General features: G+C 43.9%; 1 long non-coding RNA gene across 11 annotated transcripts in view; it reads right to left on the bottom strand.

Moving 5' to 3' along the window:
• Nucleotides 1-17,357, bottom strand: part of LOC133234492 (uncharacterized) — a 93,823-nt gene extending 76,466 nt beyond the window's left edge. For all 11 annotated transcript variants that reach the window (XR_009732147.1, XR_009732156.1, XR_009732148.1 and 8 more), the window contains exons 1-2: nt 16,395-17,357; nt 16,066-16,209 (exon numbers count right to left, since the gene is read on the bottom strand). This is a non-coding gene — a long non-coding RNA (uncharacterized LOC133234492). The remainder of the gene's footprint in view (nt 1-16,065; nt 16,210-16,394) is intronic.
• Between the last annotated feature and the right edge of the window lie 590 nt (nt 17,358-17,947).

The raw sequence follows: 17,947 nt of genomic DNA, 5'->3' as shown, positions 1-17,947 counted from the left end.
AAGCCTCGCTTGGCCTCTAGTCAGTTTCTTGTCTGGCCTCTGTTGTTCAATCACTAAGTCGTGTCCAGTTCTTTGTGACTTCATAGACTGCAGCGTGCCAGGCTTCCCTGTCCTTCACTATCTCCCACAGTTTGCTCAAACTCATGTCCATTGAGTCAGTGATGCCATTCAACCATCTCATCCTCTGTGATCCCCTTCTCCTCCTTCCTTCAATCTTTCCCAGGATCAGGGTCTTTTCCAATGAGTTGGCTCTTTGCATCAGTTGGCCAAGGTATTGGAGTTTCAGCTTCAGGATCAGTCCTTTCAATAAATATTTAGGACTGATTTCCTTTAGGATTGACTGGTTTGAGCTCCTTGCTGTCCAAGGAACTCTCAAGAGTCTTCTCCAACACCACAGTTCAAAAGCATCAGTTCTTTGGCACTCAACCTTCTTTATGGTCCAACTCTCACATCTGTCCATGACTTTTGGAAAAACCATAGATTTGACTTTACGGACTTTTGTCAGCAAAGTGATATCTCTGCTTTTTAATATGCCATCTAGATTTATCATAGCTCTTCTTCCAAGGAGCACGTGTCTCTTAATTTCATGACTGTAGTCACCATCAGCAGTGATTTTGCAGTCCAGGAAAATAAAATGTGTTATTGTTTCCACTTTTTCCCCGTAGTCAATTTCTATTGACTGAGGAAGGCCAAGAGCTCTGGCTGGTAACATAGAGCTGGGGGGATGGGGGAATGGGAAATTAGTGCTTAATGGGGATGGATTTTAAGACAGGGATGTAGAAAAAGATCTGGAGGTGGATGGTGGGGATGGTTGTACCATGTGTGTGTACTCAATGTCACTGAACTGTACACGTAAAACTGGTTAAGATATAAGTCTTGTGTTATATATATATTTTTTCCCCACAATAAAAATTAAAAAGGGAAACCAATCGCTAAGTTACATTCACATTAAATGTTTAGTTTCAAATTGTTGGTGGGAAAAGTGACACCTGAGTTTATGCGTGTCTTGAATTAAATATCAAATAGTCTCTAATTCAGGCTTCCTGTTCCAACATCATAGAAAGAATCTTATCTTGGAAAGGAAGGTTTCTGTGTTGATGTTTCACATGGCCAAACATTAACTTTATCACTCTGAAAAATCTGGGAAAACTCTTTCTGCCAAACCTGACTGTGGATGTCCATTCTTAGAGACTTACAGAAGATTTGAGAGCCTTGTTCTTCAAAGCAAATCTGCTTGTAGTTACTAAGCCAAAAAAAAGCAATCCCACCCGGTGGCAGAACTCCAAGGTATGACAGTGCTATGGGCGAGAAAGGCAAGCCTGTCTGTTTCATAGTTGGCTTGGCCTGAAAAACTAGAGTACGCATGTTTGCTTATTTAGTTCAGAGATTCTGCAATGCTCAGTCACACCAAATTCCTGTAACCACGAAACAGGACACAGGGGACCCAGAGGCAGTTTACATGTACGATGCTACTAACAGTGAGTGTGGAGTCATGTGGTTTCACGGATGAGTCCTAGGGATAAACCAGGAAATTGCTTTAATGTCTGACTACTCTTCCACTGCACAGCTCCACCAATGGCATGACCTACAAGCCTCCTTCAAGGTCATCACTGGCTAGCTGGAGGAGTGGAAGGCTCCGTGCATGTCCACTGCTTGGGAAAGGACTGGCTGAGTGATAATGACCAGACACACTGCCTGCATCCACAGAAGATATGCTGAGCTCAACAGCCAAGCACTTCAAGTCACTGGGCTCAGCCTCTTCATGTCAAGTCCCAGATATGCCAGGATAGACACTGCTTTAGAGCCTTCCAATGCTATGATTTTCTCTTTGTTTGTTTGGCATGTGGGATCTTAGTTCCCTCACCAGGGATTGACCCTGTGCTCCCTGCTTTGGGAGCGCAGGTCTTAACCACTGAGCCACCAGGGAAGTCCCCCCATGCTATGATTTTCATAATCTGTAATTACGTAGGCAGTAATTCGTGAGTTGATGGTGGTATGATTATCAATTTAAAAAAAAAAAATTCATTTGTTAAGAGTATGTGTGTGTTTCTTTAATTGAGAGTAAGATTATCTTGAATTGGTCATTACTTAGAATTACTAGTCTCAGAAGTATACTTTAATCCAGAATTATAGTCATGCTGCCCTGAAGGATGTATGCCATCTGACAGTGTAAATGTATGGAAACAAACATATATAATAGAGCCCTATTGCAGAAGAATATATGATGGGACACATATAACATATGTCCTTTAAACTTAATTCTCTTATGCCAGGTCTAATATAAGACAGTTCAGTTTAAAGGGCATGTGTACATATGGGTTATATTTCAGAAGATGTATAATTGGCCTAAATCCAAACAAAAACAAGCTGAGTTCCAAAGGGATCATTTACATACATCTATAGACAGCGATGTGCTTCCCCAACAGCTCAGGGGTAAAGAACCCGCCAGCAATTCAAGAGCCTCAGGAGAAGGGGGTTAGATCCCTGGGATGGGAAGATCCCCTGGAGAAGGGAATGGCAACCCACTCCAGTGTTCTTGCCTGGAGAATCCACTGGAAAGAGGAGCCTGGCAGGCTACAGTCCAGGGGTTTCAAAGAGTTGGATACAACTGAAGCAACTCAGCGTGTACATCACAGACAGGGATGCCAAGATGGTTATACAGATTCTACAGGATGGCTCAACCAGTTCTTTCAAAGGGTGTTTCAGTGCCTCCAGAAACAGCTGAGACCTGGCCTGAGTCTGTACTGCCCGAGGGAGGGTTCACAAACCGAAAGCACAATCTGAGACGTTAATATTCCCCTCCCCGCTCTGCTTTCTAGTTGAGATCTTCTGAGATTTCATTTTATGAGTGTTCCTGGCCACCAAATGTCTGGGATTCGATCCCAGTTGTAAAAGCTCTTTATTACCATTGCATAAAACCAGGCACTGTTCCCCATCTAGTCAGGATGGGAACAGGGCGCTCCCATCAGTTGGGCGGGAACCTTGGCAGTGTTAGTTTAGAGGTCACTATTGATCTGGATTGCTCCCCAGGTGGCTCAGTGGTGAAGAATTCACCAACCAATGGCAGCAGACTCAGGGGATGTGGGTTTGATCCCTGGGTCAGGAAGATCTCCTGGAGGATGAAATGGCAACCCACTCCAGTATTCTTGCCTGAAGAATCCCATGGACATAGGAACCTGGTGGGCTACAATCCATGGGGTCGCAAAGAGTCGGACAGGTCTGAGCAGCTGAGCACTGCACGATTGGCCCAGATGAAAGCCAGAGCTACATAAGCAGTCTCTGGGTCGACTCAGAGAGAGGCCCCTCAGGCGCCCTTGGAGGGAGGTGTGCAATCAGGGAGCTCAGACAATCATGCGGAGAATGTTGGAAGCCTCAAGGGGCCACCCTAAAGCAGCATCTTCTCCCCTGGCTACAAGGGTGACAGGTCAGGAGTCGGTCCTTCAGGGGGCCTGCCCTGCACTGCAGCAGAACACAGCTGAGTCCTGGGTTCTCCCCACTGGTGGTGCGTTTCCATGGAAACGGCCGGCTCCACCATCCTGCACTGGGTGCTGTGCTCCATCTACTTCTATGGTACCTATCACCATGGCACCTACTCGCTCTGAAAAACATGGGCTAAAAACAGAACATAAAGGAAAGCAGGGAGTCCACTTCCCTGCAGTCCCCTTCTCCCGAAGCTGCTGTGGTACCTTAAGATTGCTCACGTGGACCTTTCGCATTCCCAGTTTCCATGCTGGAGGTGGCCTTTAAAAAAATAAAAGGCTTGCATCTGCATCCTCTTGCGGGGAATGTGTCCCAAGGTTCCAGGAAGTTTGCTCTCTACCCGCTGCAGATATAAAATTCCTGTGGGTGGAGGGGAGCCTACACAGGAAATGACTTCTCTGGGGCTTGTTCAGGTATTGGGGGACGGGGGAAGAGGTGGGCAGGAGGGGAGAGGGGTGGTGCCATCAGTCTACACAGGTGACCCAAGAAAGGATCTGTGTTCATTCCAACAACAGCGATCAGGCATTCTCCTGGGAGCACTGGACATTCTCTTTGGGAAGGGATCCACAAGGCCAAAGAGCTCCGCGGAAGGTTTCCCCTAATTCAAGGTCACCCTCCATGCTAAGTCACTTCAGTCATGTCCAACTTTTTATGACCCCATGGACTATAGCCTGCCAGCCTCCTCTGTCCATGGGATTTTCCACACCAGAATAGTGGAGTGGGTTGCCTCCAGTATGGACTCAGTGCCTCCTCCAGGGGATCTTCCCCAACCAGGGATCGAACCCTTGTCTATTATGTTTCTTGCATTGGCTGCCCAGTTCTTTACCACTAGTGCCACCTAAGAAGCCCCTTCATAGCCGAGCATTTATTCCGGTCTCTGGAGTCAGACAGAACCTGAGTTCAAATTCCAACTCAGTCACCTGCCAGCCATGTGAGATTCGTTGGCAACCTCCCAGAGGTTAATGTACTGCTACTACAAAGATCTTAGACACATGTATCCACTTTTCTTTTTTGTCTTCCTTTCTTATTTCCTTATTTCTCTGCTGCTTCTTGCTCCCATGATAAGGGTCAGAGTAATCTCAGGAAGTTCCATGAAGATCATAAAACTGATTTTTGAAAAATGTTGGCTACAATTTAAACAGAAAAACCTAAAAAAACATTCAGGAGATTCCTTCCACCCACTCCATAGAAGAAAAGAAGCAATTCATATCATGTGGTGATGTGGTATATGTCCTCTGATGCAACAGGGAATACTTGAACTGTAACTTCATTAAGCAAGGAACTATTTTTTTGTGAATGAAGACCAATGGTTTCTGCATTTTGGCGGCTTCTTTGTAAGAGAATCAACGTTCCCTTTGACTAAAGTTTGTGTTCCTCTTGGCACAGGCAAGGCATGCAGTAATTTTAGTTTCTCATGACGCTTTAAGTTTCTCTTAAAGTGTTTTCCTTTTTCTGTTCGGCTTCAGTGATTTCCACTATTCTGCCTTCCAGCTCACTGATCCATTCCTTTGTATCATCTAATCTACTGTTGAGTCCTTCTAGTGTATTTTTCATTTCAGTTATCATATTCTTCATCTCTTTGGTTCTTTTTTTTTTTTTTCTCACTCTTTGTTAAAAACTAACTTCTCACTCTGCTCATTCAATCTTCTCCCGAGTTCTTTGAACATCTTTATGCTCATTACCGTGAACTATCTACAAAGATGGGCAGATTGCCCATCTCCACTTCACTGAGCTCTTTTGGGGTTTTATTTTGCCCCTTCTTTTGGAAGATACTCTTCTGTTGCCTCATTTTGCCTAATTTACTGTTTTTATTTCTAAGTATCTGGTAGGTTGGTTTCATTTCCCAACCTTGGGAAAGTGGGCTTTTGTAGATATCCTATGCATCCCAACAGCACACTCCCCTCTGGTCATCAGAGCTACATGCTCTAGGGGACCCCCCTGTCTGGGCCACGTGGGTCCTTCTGTTGTTGGTGGTCTACTGTGGGCAGTCTGATAGGTACGGCTGGCCCCCAGTCCCATTGGTTTCCAGGCCTTTCCTTGTGTGGAGGCTTCTGGCCCCTGGTTGGTGAGGCTGGGTCACAGGCTACTGGCTGAGGGGCCTGGGATCCTAGGGCTAGTGTTGGCCCACTGGTGGGTGGGACTAATTCCTGACACAGCAGGTTGCAGGGTCTAGGGTGTCTCAAAGCTGGTGCTGGCCCACTAGTGAGTGGGGCTGGATACTAGGGTAGCTAGCTAAGGGGTTGAAGGTGGTATTGGCCTGCTGGTAGGTGAGTTTGGGGCCCAAGAGGTCCCAGGGGCTAGTGATAACATGCTGGTAGGCTGAGCAGGGTTCCTGGGTCTCTGGTTGTACAGCCCTGGGGTCTTAGAGCTGGTGGTAACCTGATGCTCTGCAGGGCTGGGGCCAAGGGGGTATCAGGGCTGGTGCTGGCCTTTTGGTAGGTGGGCTGGGTCCTGGTACAGGGGGCTGCACCGATACAATTCTCCTATCTGATAAACGTATTCTGAATATGTCTTCCAACCCATGACTTGCTTTTTCATTTTTTTTTTTTTAAGTAGTGCCTTTTGAGGAGAAAAGGTTTTAATTCTGGTAGTCAAATTTATCTATTTTTCTCTTTATGGTTCAAGCTTTTTGTGTCCTCAAAAACCCATGCCAATCCAAAGTCACAAATATTTTCTCCTATTTTGTCTTCTAGAAGATTTATAGCTTTACCTTTTACATCTAAATCCATGATCCAAGTTAATTTTGTTTGTTTATGTTGTGAAGTAGCACAGGTTTTATAACAGCACCACCCACCCCACCACCATAAAGATATCCAGTTGCTTTAGTATCTTTTGTTGAAAAGACTTCCCTTTCCCCATTAAACTGCCTTGGCACTTTCGCCAAAAATGAATTGACCATATATCTGTGGGTCTATTTGTGTACTCCAGTCCATCCTAGTGATTTATATGCCTCTTGTTTTCAATAACTCCACAGTCTTGTTACTGTATCTATATAGTATTATATTACTACATTATAAGTCTTGAAATCAGGGAGTATTAAGTTCTCCTACTTTGTTCTTTTAAAAATTGTTTTGGCCATTCTAGGTTATTTGCATTTCCATATATTTTAGAATCAGCTTGTCAATTTCTACAAAAATAAAATAACTCTCAAAAGTCTGCCAGAGTTTTTATTGAATCTTATATTAGTTTCCTAGAGCCATTATAGCAAAGTACCAGGATTCTTGCCTGGGAAAACCCATGGACAGAGGAGCCTGGGGGGCTACAGTCCTATAGTCCACAGTCGTGGGGTCAAAAAAGAGTTGGACACTACTTAGCAACTAAACAACAACAAAACAAACCACAAGTCCAGTGACTAAAACAACCAAAAATATTCTCACACAGTTCTGGAGTCTAGAAGTCTAAAATTAAGTTGTCTATAGGACCATGCTCTCCATTTGAAGGCCCTAAAGGAGGATTCTTCTTGGCCTTTTTCTTAGCTTCTAGTGGTTGCTGACAATCCTTGGCATTCCTTGGCCTATCCAGTCAAGGCCTCCATCTCCATGTGGCCTTCTTCCCCATGTCTCTTTATGTATCCAAATTTCCTCTTCTTATAAGGACACAGACTGGATTAGAGTCCACTCTAACCCTGTAACCTGTAACATTTTGTGTTGGCACTAAGAATGATCAAGAACTCATTGGAAAAAATTTTAAATATGGTCCTTCCTCAAGGAATTTAAAATTTTGTTGAGAAGACAAAGTTAACATCTAAGAAGCTATCAGTGAAAAATGAAAAACAAAATAATTTAGTGTGGTTCAAACAATAAATGTTAACTGTATATTAAAAAAAGCACATGCCAGGTCAGAAGTCAGAGGGCTTCATGGTCGATGCACCGAACAGCTAGTATAACAGAAAAGAGGCAAGAAGCTATGAGTCAAATAATAGGAACAGAAGTGCAGAAATAGGAATTGACATGACACAGAAAGGCAGGCGAGGAGACAAAGGTTAGCAAAGCAACACATCTGGAACAGTTTGGGTCGGGAGACAGTGGAAGACAAAAGTAGACGGAGGGCCTCCATGGAAGACCTTAAAGGTTAGACAGCAGAATTCTGATTTGACACAGTGAGTGATACAATTCTGAAAGTAAGGTTGAAGTGAGATCTGGTTTGCTTAAGTGGGTAGGACTAACCGAAAGAAATAGAGTTCAGGGCAAGGAGACTAGTTAGGAAGCTCCTGCTTCCTTTCCAATCAATTCTCTATTCTGCAACCAGAGTGAATTTTTTTTTTTAACTCAATCTGATCAAGTAATTCCTCTGCATGTTGATCATTGAATCTGAGATGCTCAAGTAATCAAAGATGATACCAAAATTTCTAACCTCAATCTCAATACATTACATTACAGGGACCAAGGAGGTAGGAAAGAGATGCAGTCTAGAAAGGAGGAATGAGCTCTGTATGGTTTATGAGTAATTTGAAGTAGCGATTAAATGACAGCTAGAATTTGGCCAGGTTATGACAAGAGGAGGCAAAGGCAGGAATTTTCATGTGTAGAGTGTCAGAAGAACTGCACAAGGCTTATCTTCAAATTACAGAGGCAGGCATCAGTGGAGGAGGAAATGGCAGCCCATTCCAGTATTCTTGTCTGGGAAATCCCATGGACAGAGGAGCCTGGTGGACCATAGTCCATGGGGTCGCAAAGAGTCAGACACTTTGGGCTAAACAACAATAAAAAGGCAGGTGTTGGGGAGTCAGCTGAGACAAACATGAGAGGAGTCAACTACGCCTATTTAGAAATGGACCAGGAAAGGCGGACGGAGAAGGCAATGGCACCCCACTCCAGTACTCTTGCCTGGAAAATCCCATGGGCGGAAGAGCCTGGTAGGCTTCAGTCCATGGGGTCTCGAAGAGTCGGAAACGACTGAACAACTTCACTTTCACTTTTCACTTTCATGCATTGGAGAAGGAAATGGCAACCCACTCCAGTATTCTTGCCCAGAGAATCCCAGGGACGGGAGAGCCTGGTGGGCTGCCGTCTATGGGGTCGCACAGAGTTGGACACGACTGAAGCAACTTAGCAGCAGCAGGAAAGGCGGCAAGAGGAGAGTCAGACAGCCAGGAGCAAAGGGCAAGGTAGGCTGGCTAGAACTGGGACCGGATCTTAGGCAGGAACACAGATAGAAGTCCATCCTGGAAAGAAGGCAGGTCAGAAATAAGGAAGTAGTTGTGGAATAATAGCTAACATAACACTTACTAAACATTTCTTTCTTTTTTTTTTTTTTTAACAATGTGGTACTCACTGTTCAAAGCATTTAAATGAATTCATTCATTTAAACTTCACAAGAATGCGAGAGGTAACTGTTATTGTCCTCATTTTACAGATGTGGATCCAAGGCACAGAGAAGTTAAGTGGCTTGTCCAAGGTTCTACACATACTAGATGGCATAGTCAGGACTTGAGATCATGGTAATGAACACTTATTCCATGCCATGGTTTTTACATATATGCATTTGTTATGTATATGAGCATTGTGAACATATACACACAATGAAGGTATTTTTAAAAAAAGCAATATGCTTCCCACCCTCCTTTCTGGCACATGACCTTTTCCTTGTTCAAGCAAACGTATGTACTGCCTCAAGGAGGATTATGGTTGTTAGAGGGAAAAGAGGTCACTTACTGTTCGGCTTCAAACCTCAAAACTGATTTTCTTTTTTTCCATCTGTAACAAAATAACAGTTTTGGGAAGGACTTTTTCTATATTCAAACAGCGTTGATTTATCAAGAGCTTGCCTTGGCCCACCATAACTTTGGTACAAGATACAGGCAGGAAGAATTCAAGTTAGGATAGGAGAAATTGCCCACACCTAGGAATTAGAAGAAAGGGTCTTTCTCACAGAAAGAGGAAAGAAAAAGCAGCGTGTATATCACAGATTCCCTCTTGTCATGGGCTGAACTGTGTTCCCGCAAACCCACACACTGAAGTCTCAACACCCAGTACCTCGGAATGTGACCTATTTGGAAATAAGGTCTTTAAAGAGGTAATTAAATTAAAATGAGGCCATTAGGGTGGGACCCTAATTCAATATGACTAGTACCCTTATAGGAAGAGGAAGAACCCCAGGGACGCAGGAGCACAGAAGGATAACCGTGTGATGACAAAGCAGCAAGAAGGAGGCCATCCACAAGCCAAGGAGAGAGGCTCCAGAAGAAGCCAACCCGCTAGTACGTCACCTTGGGTTTCTAATCTCCAGGACCATCAGAACACAAATTTCTGCTGTTTTTAGCCAACCAATCTGTGGTGTTTTGTATGGTAGCTGTAGACAACTAACACACCCCTCTAGACTGAAACTAGGGAGGAAGTTTAAAAAACAAACAAACAAGGTAAATATGGGGGGAATCCCAGAGAAGTGGACCTTGTTTCTCACTTCCAAGGACAATTTCAGGCTCCCTTAAAGAATTTCTGTGTTCTTATGATTGCTAGAGGGAAGGGATGGTTAGAGAGTTTGGGATGGTCATGTACATACTGCTGTATTTAAAATGGATAACCAAAAAAAAAATAAATAAATAAAATGGATAACCAACAAGGGCCTACTATATAGGAGAGGAAACTCTGCTCAATGTTCTGTGGCAGCCTGGATTGGAGGGAGGGTGGAGGAAGAATGGACACACGTATGTGTACGGCTGAGTCCCTTCACTGTTCACCTGAAACTATTACAACACTGGTAATTGGCTATACCTCAACACAAGATAAAAAGTTCAAAGTGTAGGAAAAAAGAAAGAATTTCTGTGTTCCAACAGCCCGGGTAAAAAACTGAAAATGGCAAGACAGAATAATAAATTGGAAGCTATCCAATGTCACCTTCCTGGTATCTATGGAGCAGGAATTTCAAGATTTCCAAAGATAGTCTGACAGTAGCAATCAGTACACCTAGCACCTAGACTTCGGTCTCTAATACTGTTTTCCAATAAAAGGAACTAGAGCTCCGAGGAGAAGGATTCTAGGACTGGGGCAGGAAGTATACAAGATAAGCCAGAGCATCTGGTAGTGACAGAAACTGTAGTAGTGACAGGAAGGGATTTGTGACAATGATGGGGTATTCTGTGCGGAGGCAAATGAAAGAGCTCCCAATGGCCAGAGCTGGAACAATTTGAGCAACAAAATAAAGTAGCAGTGGATTATAAACTAAAGTATAAAATAAATATCCATGAGTTCATACTGATATAAATAAAGAACTGAATAATAAATAAGGGAGAAGAGACAAAGGTCCATGTAGAAAAATTGCAAGCAATTTACATAGATACTCTGGCCTTAAGGAGACAGAATATAACTCCCAACTCATAAGCGTTGGCTGCACATAGCAATCTCCTTTCAAAGAATACAGCACAGAAAAGGAGGAAAAAAGAGCAACTTTGCAGTGAAGAAACCTGACAAACACTACCTCAAGTCAGGTGATCAAGGTCAACATCAAGAGATAAGTCATTTTGATAGACGTTCTCTTGATATGATGAGAATTGTACTTTACTCTGCCATCTTCCTCCCCCAAACAATAACCTGAGTCTAATCCTGAGAAAAGCATCAAACAAATCCCAATAGAGTGCATTCTACAAAACACCTTACCTAAAGTAATCGTCAAAACTATCAAGATCAGGGCTTCCCTAGTGGCTCAGTAGGAAAGAATCTGCCTGCCAATGCAGGAGAGGTAGGTTTGATCCCTGATCCAGGAAGATCCCACAGGCCATGGAGCAACTAAGCCTGAGCTCCAGAGTCTGGAAGCCACAATTTCTAAGCCCACGGGTTGCAACTAATGAAGCCCACACACCCTAGAGCCCGTGCTCGACAATAAGAGGAGCCACTGCAATGAGACGTCCGAGCACTGCAATTAGAGAGTAGCCCCACTCTCTGCAAGTACAGAAAAGCTCATGCAGCAACAAAGACCCAGCACAGCCAAAAATAACCAACTAAATAGATAAAAATTACGGGAAAAAACTGTCAAGATCATAAAAAATAAAGTCTGAAAAAAACTAAAAGAAGCCTAAAGAGACATGACAACTAAATGTAATGTGGAATCTTAGATGGGATCCTGGGACAGAAAAAGGGCATTAGGGAAAAACTGAGAAAATCTAAATAAAGTATGGACTTCAATTATTAATAATGCATCAATTGTGGTCTTCACTCACTCAGTCATGTCTGACTATTTGCCACCCCATGAACTGCATGCAGCACGCCAGGCTCCTCTGTCCTTCACTATCTCCCAGAGTTTGCTCAAATTCATGTCCATTGAATGGGTGATGCCATCCAACCATCTCACCCTCGGTTGTCCCCTTTTCCTCCTGCCTTCAATCTTTCCCAGCATCAAGGTCTTTTCCAATGAGTCGGCTGTTTGCATGAGGTGGCCAAAGCATTGGAGCTTCAGCTTCAGCCTTAGTCCTTCCAATGAGTATTCAGGGTTGATTTCCTTTTGGATTGACTGGTTTGATCTCCTTGCAGTCCAAGGGACTCTCAAGAGTCTTCTCCAAAACCCCAGTTCAAAAGCATCGATTCTTCAGTGCTCAGCCTTCTTTATGGTCCAACTTTCATATCTGTACATGAATGCTGGAAAAACCATAGCTTTGACTATTTGGACCATTGTTGGCAAAGTGATGCCTCTGCTTTTTAATATGCTGTCTAGGTTGGTCACAGCTTTTCTTCCAAGGAGCAAGCGTCTTTTAATTTCATGGCTGCAGTCACCTTCTGCAGTGATCTTGGAGCCCAAGAAAATAAAGTCTGTCACTGTTTCCATTGTTTCCCCATCTATTTGCCATGAAGTGATGGGACCTGATGCCATGATCTTAGTTTTTTGAATGCATCAATAAGGGTTGATTAATTATGACAAATGTGCCATGTTAACGTGAAAACAGGAAAAACTAGGTGTGGGGTATGAGGAAACTGTCCGTACTATCTTTGCAATAATCCCATAGATCTTAAACGTTCTAAAATAACTTTTTTTTTAAAGGTAACTTGAACAAGGGTGGCCTTGCCAAAACTCCCTACACACACATCATACCTAAGGCAGCTATCTCATCAGGGCAAAGGGAGTTTTTGCTTGGAACATCCATGGAGTAGGGAAGGGTAAATAGGGAGGTGATGCCACCTAGGGATCCTGATCTCCAAAAGACTGTGAAGCAAGTACCAAGTCAGGCATCCAAACACCACTATTGATCTTAAGATAAAGTCCCTTAAGGAACCCTCAAACCACATGTAGACTTGAGGCTACTGCCCACACTACCCTGGGGATATAGAAGATTTAATCTACATCTCAGACACCACTGTGACAATGAGAATCTTAATAGACAGGATAATTTAGGCTGTAACTAAGGAACTCTCAACATGACTGGCTTACACAACAGGAATTTTGTTTTTTTTTAATTTTGTTTATTTTTGGCTGTGCTGGGTCTTCGGTGCTGCTCTGGCTTTTCTCTAGTTGCGGCAAGCAGGGCTGCTTTCTCATTGCAGTGCTCGGGCTTCTTGCTGCGGCGGCTTCTCCTACTGCAGAGCACAGGCTCTAGGACGCACCGGTTTCAGTAGCTGCAGCTGTGGGTTCAGTAGTCGCAAGTCCTGGGCTTCAGAAGACAGGCTCAGTAGTTGTGGTTGCACAGGCTTAGTTGCTCCAAAGCATGTGGGATGTTCCCAGGTCATGGATTGAGCCCATGTTTCCTGCATTGGCAGGCAGATTGTTTACCACTGAGCCACCAGGGAAGGCCCCAAGAATTTTTCTTTATTTGTGCCAATACGCTATTGTAACAGTCCACTCTGCCATCTTCATCTTCAGTGCCTCAGCCATTCCTTAGCTAACTTTTCTGGCACTCTGGTTACCCTAATTTCAGGTATCACGTGGTGAAGCAACAACATCTGGCAGAAGAGACTGCCTCTTCAAGTGTGACTCTTTGAAGAGTACTTCTCAGGTACTTTGTAGAATGTCCCTGAATGTGAGTTTGTTTGATGCTTTCTTATGATTAGACTGGAGATTTTTGATTTGGGGGAAGAATATCACAGAGGTGCAAGTACACTCTTTTAAGGAGCAAGGAAGCTTCCCCTCACAACTCACTAGTCAACCCCTTCCTGAACTAATCACTGGGAATAATGAAATTACTGTTATCAGTTTAGACCAATCAGGACACAGCCCTGAGACATCAGGATGGATACATACAAAACCAAAGGGGTACAAATGACCGCTGAAGGGGTCAGCACCAGTGTGTTCTGTGTGTAAAAACCCTGGAAGGCAGAGAGAGCCTTTAAAAAGACGACATTAACAGGATTAAACATTCAAACAAGTCTAGTTTAAAAAGAAAGACATTTTTAATTGTCAAATTTACTTCTTTCTCCAACATTATCACCATCCAGAAGGATTTTAGACCATTTACACATGATAAATCTCTCTTCTCAGCTCTTGAGGGAGCAGCAGGAATAAAGGAAACACCTCTAAAAGACACATTTTATCTATGGATCATCTAGATACCTAGGGCAACATTTCCCAGACTAGTGTGCTTTGCTACATTCTTCTGTACCATGGTAACAAGCAGGCCATGAAAATCATAGTCTGTGATCAAATTAACTGATAGAGACTAAGTTAAACAAAATTAAATAGGTTTCTTTACTAACACATCTCTCAGAGGCTTTATATGCTAGCAGGATTATAAATTCCAAGAGGAGGATATACTATTTACACTGTTCAACATTTTCCTCCAAAAAGAAAGTTTTCCTTTTTTGTCCTGGCCATCTATGAACAATTTCTAGGACAGTATTCTGCTTAACACCACCTTGAGAAATACTGGTGTAAGGGGAAAACAAAGACCCAAGACCAAGACCCAATTATTATTAGACAGTTGCAGGGGTGGGGGGATATCCAGAAAAGAATAAGTATAGTGAAGAAGGTAGGAAGCAAATCCAGAGAATTCAATGATAAAGAAGCAAGAAAGGAGATAGTTTCCAAAATGCTAGAGACAAATGAGAAAGTGAAAAAAATAAGAATAAAAATGCTTTTTGATTTGACCAGGAAGACTGCCGTTTGTGACCTTCAAGAAAATAGCTTCACAAAAGAGGAGGAAAGAAGGATGGTATACAGAATGAAAAAAATTAGGATGGGGATGAAAAAAAGAAATACATGAAACATTTATAGACCGACCAACCAATAACTAGAGTTTAGCAATGAAAGTAAAAACAAAGACATTGGTTGACTGGGAGAATGGAGTATATAGAAGAATACAAAAAGTTTTAGAACAGCAAGCACCTACATATGGTTGAAGGTAAAAGTGAAAACCTACTGAAAGAAACTGATAATCACAGTCCAGGAGATGGAAGAAATGGAATCCAGAGGATAAACGACTAGAGAAGACTTATCTTTCTTTTCAGATTGTAGAGAATTTGAATAGTAATGCCTAACCATCCAAGTCTGAAGATGTCCTTTTAATACTCCAAAATTTCATGGATTTCTGCTTATTCCACCCAAGAGAATTTCAGTACTCTTGCCTGGAAAATCCCATGGAGGGAGGAGCCTGGTAGGCTGCAGTCCAGGGGGTCACTAAGAGTCGGACACGACTGAGCGACTTCACTTTGACTTTTCACTTTCATGCATTGGAGGAGGAAATGGCAACCCACTCCAGTGTTCTTGCCTGGAGAATCCCATGGACAGAGGAGCCTGGTGGGCTGCCGTCTATGGGGTGGCACAGAGTCAGACACGACTGAAGTGACTTAGCAGCAGCAGCACCAGCATAAGTTTGCCAATCTGTTGCTCCTTTCAGAAGCTATGTTATGGTGAAGGTGTAAGATATTGAAAAGCACTTACCTGAGGGCCTCAATCTTCATGAAATAAGAAACAAGGTAGAGGGTGGTGACAGTAAGGAAGTTGGGGGAGCTCAGGAGATTTTAATTTATAACGATTAACTATAAATAATTGATATACAAAATAAAAACTTATAATGGGAACACACACAGACACACACAAAAACAATATAACGATTACCAAAAGAGAGTCCAGAAAGAAAGGTATCTATTATACTTATCCCATCCAGAAATTTTCACATGTCTAGTATATCAACAAAAGTTGCATAGGTCATAAGTTAATAATATAGTTCCCAATATGCTGGTGAGAACGAAGACTACTCAGCATGGGTCTAGTTACAGTCTAGCCTTAAACTTTCACAATTTAAACCTAGTTATGGCTTCCCAACACTAACCCTAAAAGTTAAGCATACAAAATTGCATTTTTATTTCCTTTTGAGATCAATTAGGACAATGATATGAGATTTTGTTGCTTAGAATGTATTTTTAGATTCTTTTGGGCTAATTTCACTAACAATTCAAACTGAGTACATAATTTTGAATTACCTATATCCAAGTCACAAGTGTGGCTCATATAAGGTTCCACAGCCCACTTATAAAAATATTTTGATCACAAAAAAAGGCAGTAATTCTGATTCTAGCCCTATAGAGATTTCCGAGCAGTTAGACTGCTTAAAAAATATATGGTGATTGCCATAAGCAGAAGGATTAGAGGAGGCCACATTCTTTAAATAAAGAAATTAACAATGCTCAGTGTGCACGGAATAAAGGATAAGGCAACAATACTCACATCAAATCTGGCAGTCTCCAGATCTGTATATCTGTAAAGGTAAGGCGACCGGCCACACAGGCGAGATGATCAGCAGCTGAGCTTGGAGAAAAGGCGGAATCCACGTAGATGCCACTCTTGAGAACCAAAAACTTGCAGTTTCGTCTAGCAGGGAGAGGAAAATGGCAGTGGTAAACCAGTTAAAGTCTGACAGAAATAGGGTTGTTAGCAGTAAAGGGAGCCTCCAAGGCTGCAATTCTGGAAGGCATAGGCAGCCACGGCCAGGCAAACACCCCCACCACGGAGCTGAAAGAAACTATGGGGGTTGATGGAAAAGGGTTCGTCCTTACCCTGTCATCTTCACATCTTTTCCCCAGGCCGTCCCTGGTCTGCAGCCGACTGCTGAGGCGGCCGTAATCGGCCTCTTTCTGGTCAATCTGTTTCTTGTGTGAGTCCACCAAGAGCAGGACGTCCGAATTGGGTTTTCCTAGCGCCCGCGGACCACCTCGGTGCGCAGGACCCGGCCCTGCAGTTCTGTCACCTCCTCCTGAAGCAGGATGTGGGAGGAGATGCTCCAGTAATTGAAGGCGATCACCACCAGCGATCACCAGTGATCACCGGCGATCACCACCGCGATCACCACCAGCAGGACCACCAAAACGAAGGAGGGCAAGGCGGCCGGCCCGCCGGTTCGCCCAGAAGCCCATCATGGGGCCGAACCAGGCTGTGCCCCGGTGCCTAGGCGCCGACAACTGCGGGCAGAAGCTCATGCGGCTGCTGATGAGCTGCCTCGGGGACGCGGACCCAGCGCCCACTGAAGCTGGAGGCCGGCGCCGGCCCGCGAACCGGAGAAGGGGGCGGGTCCGCAAGCCGTAGGCCCCTCCCCGTGCTGCTGCTGCTGCTGCTAAGTCGCTTCAGTCGTGTCCGACTCTGTGCAACCCCAGAGACAACAGCCCACCAGGCTCCCCCGTCCCTGGGATTCTCCAGGCAAGAACACTGGAGTGGGTTACCATTTCCTTCTCCAATGCATGAAAGTGAAAGTGAAGTCGCTCAGTCGTGTCCGACTCTTCGAGACCCGGACCCGTGGTAGGACTGCGGAGCATAGGAGGCTCCTCCGTCCATGGGATTTTCCAGGCAAGAGTACTGGAGTGCGGTGCCATCGCCTTCTCCGAGGCCCCTCCCCGTACCCCCTTCAAATCCTGCCAAAGCGCGTTCCCTAGGCTTTCAACTAGACCCTGCACCAGCTGGGCGGAACCAGGAGAACCCGGCAGCCCCGCAGCCCAGGCCCAACACCTCAGGGTTAGGAGGCGGGAAAGAAGCCGGAAGGGGGTGGGCTTAATTCTGGTCCCGCCCATTGGCTGGGTCGGCGTCGCCAAGGGAGCAGTTTCCTAGGTTCCCCTGACTGTGCCGCACATCATGAATTTCTTATTGTCAAATTCAGACTTAAATTGAAGACAGTAGGGGAAACGACTAGACCATTCAGGTTATGACCTAAATAAAATCCCTTACGATTATACAGTGGAAGTGACAAATAGATTCAAGGGATTAGATCTGATAGACAAAGTGCCTGAAGAACTATGGATGGAGGTTCGTAACATTGTACAAGAGTCAGTGATCAAGACCATCCTCCAGAAAAAGAAATGCAAAACGGCAAAATGGTTGTCTGAGGAGGCCTTACAAATAGCTGAGAAAAGAAAAGCTAAAGGCAGAGGAGAAAAGGAAAGATACACCCATCTGAATGCAGAGTTCCAAAGAATAACAAGGAGAGATAAGAAAGCCTTCCTTGGTGATCAATGCAAAGAAATAGAGGAAAATAATAGAATAGGAAAGACTAGATCTAGTCAAGAAAATTAGAGATATCAAGGGAACATTTTATCTAAAGATGGGCTCAATAAAGGACAGA

Source organism: Bos javanicus, chromosome 21, assembly GCF_032452875.1.
Source record: "Bos javanicus breed banteng chromosome 21, ARS-OSU_banteng_1.0, whole genome shotgun sequence".
NCBI classification, from domain to species: Eukaryota; Metazoa; Chordata; class Mammalia; order Artiodactyla; family Bovidae; genus Bos; species Bos javanicus.
This window is presented reverse-complemented; position numbering and strand designations above follow the sequence as displayed.